The following is an 8,647-nucleotide window of genomic DNA, read 5'->3' on the forward strand; positions in this document are numbered from 1 at the left end:
GCCGTGAGACGGGATCATGTCGCTGCACTCCAGCCTGGGTGACAAAACGAGACTCTCTCAAAAAAAAAAAAAAAGAGCAACGCATAAATGCAAGCCATTCTATGTTTTATTTGGGGTCTGTACTATCCGTGATGTTAAACTCACAATTGCTGGATCTTTAGGTTACTGGCATAAGAGCTTTTGTAGGGGAAAGATGGTGTTGAATGATGGAGGAGAATAACATGGTTCCCAAATCATAAACTGAGTTACAGGCCTCCTGGTTATTCTCATTTCTGTTCTCAACTCTTCTGTAAGTCTCTCTGCAAAACAGCAGTTTTGGGAGAAATGGAATAGTTCTCATCTCACTCTTTTGTGCATGGTGGGGAAGGCAATATAATTATTTTTCCCCTAAGCATGTACTTGAAAAGTAAACCATTTTAAAGTTTTGTCTATCTCTCCCTAAAGCATTTTCACCTTCAGAAGTTTATGTGTCTGAGTTATGGCTATAAAATCACATGGATTTATTTTTAAAATGCATTGTGATTTCTACCAGATTAATATCACTTTAAAACAGCCGCTTTGGGAAGCTCTATTTCTTACCTATGATCTTTACTTTGTTTAAAACATGTCTGAAACTCTTCTGGGGTGGCTTTCAGAATGTATTTACAGACTGCACAAGAAAAGGAATTCTCTGGGCCCAAACTGGGTTTTAGATCCAAACAGTATTGCCCAGATGGAGCACCCGCGTTACCAAAAGAATAAACTCCAAGTTGTTTACGGAAAGCAAAGCTCCAAAGGAAAAAGATTTCTCACCCTAGACGATATCCGAAGAATAAACTCTGGGCTCAGAAAAGTTTCCAGAACTTTCTTGGCAATGATAGCATTGACTGAACCATAAGGACAACCCACAAAGTAACTACCCTTACCTGGATATAAAAGTTTTAGATCAGCTTCTTTTAAAATTGGGCTTTTACATTTTATAATTATTTTTAACAAATTTTTTTCAGTAGCATGAACTAATGAGAGCATCAGTATTTTTGATAGCTTGTAAATTGAACCAGTGATAAAATGATACTAGAATTTGCTTTTGGGCAGATAAACTCCTAGATTAATCAGACCAATAGACAACGACAAAGCACATTTTCAATAATGTAGGCACTAGTGTTACATTTTCTATCTGAAAAGTGAATTTTAGTGGTGGCTCACACCTGTAATCCCAGCACTTTGGGAGGCCAAGGCGGGTGGATCACCTGAGGTCAGGAGTTCAAGACCAGCCTGGTCAACAGGGTGAAACTGTATTTACTGAAAATATAAAAATTAGTAGGCCATGGTGGTGCTCCTGTAATCCCAGCTACTCTGGAGGCTGAGGCAGGAGAATTGCTACTTCAGCCTGGGCGACAGAGCAAAACTCCATCTAAAAAAAAAAAAGGCTGTGTGTCTACGCGTACCAATGTATATTAAGAGATTTAGAGAGTGGGGCAGATGCTCGTGTTCCTCCTTGCCTCCTGCCAAAAAAAAAAAAAAAAGACATTTCACTGTTTTGAATGAGAAAATGATTCTGATCAACAGTCTAACAACAAATGGACTCTGAGCAGGGTTAGGAGATCTAGCCGACCTCCATTGCCGCTGGGGAAATTTCATCCAGGACAAAGCCTGACTCTGAAAGTCAGCTCGTTAAAGTACATCATAAAACTTTGACTGTTCCTTTTGGAGACCTGGCTAAGCCAACCAGATAATAAAAGACAGATTTATAAGCCTGGTGCCTGCTGGCACCTCAGTAATTCTAAGTAGCTTGGAGAGGCTCCTAGACGCTTTATTGGTCCTTAGTGGACCAATCATCAATAATGAAGGGTCAGGCAGGAAGGCTCTCATCTTGTGTCCCTTGACCACCTGGGCTGTGTCAACCTTCAGCTCCCGTTACAGTGCTTCCCACTTCACGAGGCTGCCTCTCCAAGACACAATGTTCCCTAGGCCCTCCAAAAATTATCTTTGCAATTCCCAGAGAACTTTCTAAATTTAGTTAAAACAGCAACAGATACAGAAATGGACACCACATTGATCATTTCTGGTTACGACCACTCAGGCAAAATGTTAGTACAGTACAAGAAATGGCAGGAGGTGGTGTCACATAACAGCCACCATCGGGAAGGCCAACCCAGGGATATCCCGAGCACTTGGCAGAGCGCGGGATAGCTGAAGAGGAAGAGACTACTTGGGATGCCATATTATACATGTTTATACTGCCTGCCGCCTGCCCCCCTTCAGGTGAAAGTCAAACTGGAATATTTAGATCTGTTCCTAGAGACTGGGGGAAATTCAGGAAACTGCCGAGCCTCCATTTCTTCATCAATAAAGTGAAGCAGAGTATTTGTTGCATGAGAAAACATCCCTAAAGTTCTCTAAGGATTGATCCCTCCCTCCCTTTCTTCTTCCTTCCTTCCCTCCCTTTCTTTCTTTCTCCCTTCTCTCCTCCCTCCCTCCCTCCCTCCTTCCTTCCCTCCTCCTCTCCCCCTTCCTTTCTTCCTTCCTTCCTTCTTTCTTTGCTTCCTTGCTTCCTTCCTTCCATCCTTCCTCCCTCCCTCCCTCCCTTCCTTTCCTTCCCTTTCTTTCTTTTCTTCCTCCCTCCCTCCCTTCCTTTCCTTCCCTTTCTTTCCTTCTTTTCTTCCTTCCTTGGCCACTAGGTCTGGCGCTGAAAACTTATTTGTGCCCTAGGCCCAAAATTGAGTTCCTATCTGATCCCCAAGATCCAAACACTGTTGCCTAGATGGACCACCCGCATTACTGAAAGAATAAACTCCAAGTCGTTTAAGGATTGATCCCGAGACGTGGTCCCTTCTTTTTTCTTCAGTCCTGGTAACTGGGTCTCCATCTTTTATTCTGTCTTGAATGTCCAGCCAGCACTCACCTAAAATTCCCTTGCTCTGCTCTTGTCATTCCCTGTTTTAGAAAGGAAGTCCTGTTTCTGACACCTGGATGGTGGCCCTGCTACCTGCCACACACTCCAGATGTTGCTTGCCTGCCCTTTGGCCTCCTGAGTACTGACTGCTCTTCTTCAGCTATCCCTGTGCTATGTCTAGTTCTCAGGATATCCCTGGGTTGGCCTTCCTGATGGTGACGGTTATGTGACTCCACCTGCTGCTGTCTCTTGTACTGTGCTAACATTTTGCTCTAGTGATCCTAACAAGAACTGAGCAAGTGTTTCAGGATTCCTAGGTCATAAGCTCCTTCACGTCAGGAACAGACTGTCAATCAGCATTTTATATCCAGGGTCGGAGTACTGGGCTGACCCAAAATAGATGCATGAACTCTTGGCTTAGGGATGGAAGAGTGCTGTGATTATTGTGTTCTCCCCAGGGCCCACATCTGGGTCTTTCATGCAGGAGTTCCCATGGGGTTCTGTTGTTCTGCTTAAGTAATCCTATAATCAGGCTTCTAGATACCACTATCAAAGCACTCAGTAGACAGGAATAAAACTCAATGTACTCATGGGCATTCGTTTATTTTACAAATATTTACTGTTTGTTGTTATTGTTTGTTTTGTTTTTGTTTTTATTTTTGTTTTGAGATGGAGTCTGCTGGCCAGGCTCGGTGGCTTACACCTGTAATCCCAGCACTTTGGGAGGCAGAGGCAGGCAGATCACCTAAGGTCGGGAGTTCGAGACCAGCCTGACCAACATGGTCAAACCCCGTCTCTACTAAAAATACAAAATTAGCTAGTTGTGGTGGCACATGCCTATAATCCCAGCTACTCGGGGGGCTGAGGCAGGAGAATCGCTTGAACTCGGGAGGCAGGGGTTGCAGTGAGCCGAGATCACGCCATTGCACTCCAGCCTGGGCAACAAGAGTGAAACTCCGTCTCAAAAAAAAAACAAAAAACAAAAACAAAAACAAGAGATGGAGTCTGCTCTACCACCTAGGCTGGAGTGCAATAGTGTGATCAAGCCTCACTGCATTCTTGACCTCCAGGGCTCAAGTGATCTGCCCGCCTTAGCCTCTCAAAGTGCTGGGATTACAGGCCTGAGCCACTGTGCTTGGCCTTGAGTGTTTTACCGTGTGTCAGGTTGTGCCAAGTATAACCTGCGTAAAATTATGTGTCCCTGATAGCGGAATTGACTGGAGCAGGAGTTCTCAAACACCAGAATCAACAGGGGATCTTGTGAAAATCAGATTCTATTCTGCAGCTCTGAGGTGGGGGCCAAAATTCTGCATTTCCCACAGATCCCTGCTGATGCTGAGGCTAACTGGCATAGACAGGATCAAAGTGCTCCTCATAGTGTGCTCTCTGGGACCAGGAGCTCCCTGGACCACCCGGGAGCATGTTAGAAATGCAGATTCTTAGGCCCCATACCTGAACTACTGCACTAGAAACCTGGCTATGGAGCCCAGCAAGCAAGCCATCCTGTGATTCTGATGCACGCCAAGTGCGGGACCCCTGGTCTGGAGCCAGCCTCCTCAACCTGGGCTGTACATTAACATCATCTGGGGGAGCTTTCAAACAATGCAGGCCTCCAACCCAGGCACAATGAATCACATCTCTGTAGGTGAGGTCTGCCATCAGAAATTTTTTTAAAAGATAAGGTCTCCCTCTGTCCCGGGCTAGAGTGCAATGGTGAGATCAAAGTAGCTCATTGCAGCCTCGAACTCGTGTGCTCAAGCTCCTGCCTTGACCTCCCAAGTAGCCGGGACCAGAGGTGTGCACCACTATGCCCGGCTAATTATTTGACTTTTCTGTAGAGATGAGGTCTCACTATGTTGCCCAGGTTGCTCTTGAACTCTTGGGCTCAAGCAATCCTCCTGTCTTGGCCTCCCAAAGTGCTGGGGTTACAGGAGCGAGCCACCCCACCTGGCTGATTTTCTATTGTTTAAGTTGCCTGGTTTGTGGCACTTTGTTGTGGCAGCCCCAGGAAACTGACACAGCGCCCCTGTGTTTTGTTCCCAGAGCGCCCTGTTGTCACTCTGTGTTACTGCCTGTTGCTGTCTGCTTCTCCCAGCGCCTGCCTGCCTGCCTTTCTTTCTTTTTCTTTCTCTCTTTCTCTCTTTCTCTTTCTTTCTTTCTTTCTTTTTCTTTCTTTCTTTTTCTTTTCTTTCTCTCTCTTTCCTTCTTTCTCTTCTCCTTCCTTCCTTCTCTTTCTCTCTCTCTCTCTTTCTCTCTCCTTTCTTCCTTCCTTCTCTCTTTCTTCCCTTTTTTTTCTTGACAGAGTCTTGCTCTGTCACCCAGGCTGGAGTGCAATGGCTTGCTCTCAGCTCACTGCAACCTCTGCCTCCTGGTTCAAGCGATTCTCCTGCTCAGTCTCCTGAGTAGCTGGGACTACAGGTGTATGCCACCGTGCCTGGCTAATTTTGTTTTTTTGTTTTGTTTTGTTTTTTGTTTTTTAGTGGAGATGGGATTTCACCATGTTGGCCAGGCTGGTCTCGAACTCCTGGCCTCAGGTGATCTGCCTGCCTCGGCCTCCCAAAGTGCTGGGATTACAGGTGTGAGCCACCACACCCAGTCTAGCCCATTTCTTGAAAAGGGCTCCACCTTTCATTGCTACATCCCCAGCACCCAATTTAGGGCCCAGCAGAGGACAAACAGCTGCTGAGTAGCTAACGACTGGAAGGGGAAGAGGGTACCATTTTGAGGGAGAGAAATACAGTTATTCTGTGAGGCTTCAGCAGGTGCCATCAGAACAACGTGGTGGATGTAGTGAAGACTGTTGAGTGCCGGCGAGTGCTCCATTTCACAGAGTCCTGACTCGGCTTACAAGCACCATGGCCCTGGGTAGATCCCATAGCCCTGCTAAGCCTCCATTTCCTCATCTGTCAAATGAAACAGATGATCATTGCATGACGAGTCACTGTTAAACTTAATGCTTCGTCACTACAGAAGATCATAAAGGATGTAACCAGAGGCTTAAAGGATGTAACCAGTGAACACATGCTGCATTGGACACTGTTTTGGACAAACTTGGATGTTCAGGTCCATTTAGGATGTTCCAATACTAGGGGATACACACACATTCATGCGTGCACACACCACACACACACACACACACACACACACTCCAAAAGGTGATCATTCTCTAAATATGTTTCGGCAACATGTTTAAGTTTATTGAGATAGAATTCGTATACCATAAAACTCACCCCTTTAAAGTGTGCGATTCAGCTAGGTGCAGTGGCTCATGCATGTAATCCCAGCACTTTGGGAGGCTGAAGCGGGCAGATCATGAAGTCAGGAGTTCGAGAACAGCCTGTTCCAACATGGAAAAACCCTGTCTCTGCTAAAAATACAAAAATTAGCTGGGCTTGGTGGCGCATGCCTGTAATCCCAGCTACTCAGGAGGCTGAGGCAAGAGAATCACTTGAACCTGGGAGGTAGAATTGCAGTTAGCTGAGATCGTACCATTGCACTCCAACCTGGGTGACAGAGCGAGACTCTATCTCAAAAAGAAACTAATTTTAAAAAGTGTACAATTCACTTTGTTGCTTTATGTATACACACACAAACACACACACACACACACAACACATGGTTAGAAATAGTGTCCACAAGTAAGGGCTCTAAGGTGTAATAACAGCGATCTAAGTGTCTGAGAGGTGAAAGATTAGTGGTCTTATTTTTAATTTTATGCCTGCATTTTCCAGGCTTCTATGATGTAAATGTTCTGTTCATGTAATGACAAAGAGTTCTAAAAAATAATTCATATGACTTAGGAAAATAATCATGATTTATGTTCTAAGATTAAGGTAAAGAAAAGTAATATATAAAACAGCATATGCAGAGTGATATCAATTTGTAAAACACACATATACTCACACATATACACATAAATGCAAAGAAAAAAGGAAGGAAAACACAGCACTTGGTAAACTTAACAGAAAAGTTGAACAATGCAATTCCAGAAAGGAAAACATCACTAACTTCTTTCTTGAGCCAAATGGTTGAAATCTCTCAACAATTTTCTTATAACATGCATTCTTTTAATATACAAAAAAGACATCAACAAGTTTTGTTTTGTTTTACTACAGGATGGTGGGGTTACTTGAGACTTATTTTCTTTTGATATCTTTCTGCATTTTCTGACTCAAGTGAGGATCTTTTATTTTTAAATGTATTTATTTATTATATTTTAAAGACAGGATACTGCTCTGTCACCCAGGCTGGAGTGCAGTGGTGCCATCCTAGCTCAATACAGCTTGGAACTCCTATGCTCAAGTGATCCTCCCACCTTAGCTTCCTGAGTAGCTGAGACTTCAGGTACGTCGTGCCCCACTCCTGGCTAAAACTCCTCCTGTTTCAGGACTCCTGAGGCAACTGGTTTTGCGTCTCAGAAGGGATCACCCTCACTAGTGTATGTCTTTCACCTTTCATCAGCCACTTCCCCTCTCTTGCCAACGCGATGGCAGAAACCATTTCTGTCCCTTTGAACTGGGCTCTTTTCTCCAGGTAGCCACAGATGAACATGAATTGGATGAAACCAGGAATATAGCGTAGACCCCTCTATAGACTCCTCAGTGTCATCAAGGCAGGAGCTGAAGCTGTCCCCACTTTGCAGTTTCCCCTTTCCCCTCATCACAGGGGACTGTGGCATCCGCAGGGGGGACAGAAATCCCCTCAAGGAAAAGAGTAAACCAGGTCAACCAAATCAGAGGAAAGGGTCTGTATGTGTAGATTCTGGAAGGTTGACAGGGGAACTGTGAATTCAGGTTCCTTTCAAAGGCAGTGGTTTGGGTGAGGTGAGCCTGCAGGGATTTTGCAGCAAATAGTTCTAGTATATTGTTCCCAGCACCACAATCTTCAAAAAGCAATACCTGGTTGGATGTAGTGGCTCATGCCTGTAATCCCAGCACTTTGGGATGCCAAGGCAGGCAGATCACTTAAGGTCAGGAGTTCAAGACCAGCCTGGCCAACATGTTGAAACCCTGTCTCTACTAAAAATACAAAAATTAGCCAAGCCTAGTGGCACACACCTGTAATCCCAGCTACTTGGGAGGAAGAGGCATGAGAATCACTTGAACCCAGGAGGCGGAGGCTTCAGTGAGCCGAGATCGTACCATTGCACTCCAACCTGGGCGACAGAGCAAGACTCCATTTCAATAAAAAAAGAAATGCAATAGCTGACAATTGCTTAATATGCAACCATTGCAGAGAAGGTGACCTGGGTGAAGGGTACAGAGAAGCTCTCTGTAGTACTTTTGCAACTTCCTATGGATCTATAATTATTTCAAGATAGTTAAAAACAAAACAAAACAAAACCAGGTGCTGGGTGCACTGTGCCAAACTCTGATATAGGTCATTATTTTGCACTCTATGCTGAAAACAAGAGAGACACAAAAGCGTCTGTGTGCATTGGGCATCTGGATGTGTTTCTACTGTGCTCTTTTCACCCTATCTTCTGCCAGCATCTCTCTATCACCCTACAAGATGGCTGATTGATATAGGCTGTGCCATTAAGTTGTGGAGGATGCAGTCCTGCCACAGAAATAAAGAAGCCAAACTTTCTTTCTTTTCTTTTTTTTTTGAGACGGAGTCTTGCTGTGTCACCAAGCTGGAGTGCAGTGGCACGATCTCGGCTCACTGCAACCATTGCCTCCAGGGTTCAAGTGATTCTCCTGCCTCAGCCTCCCAAGTAGCTGGGACTACAGGTGCATGCCGTCATGCCTGGCTAATTTTTGTATTTTTAGT

Source organism: Gorilla gorilla, chromosome 17 (assembly GCF_029281585.2).
Source record: "Gorilla gorilla gorilla isolate KB3781 chromosome 17, NHGRI_mGorGor1-v2.1_pri, whole genome shotgun sequence".
Classification (NCBI taxonomy): Eukaryota; Metazoa; Chordata; class Mammalia; order Primates; family Hominidae; genus Gorilla; species Gorilla gorilla.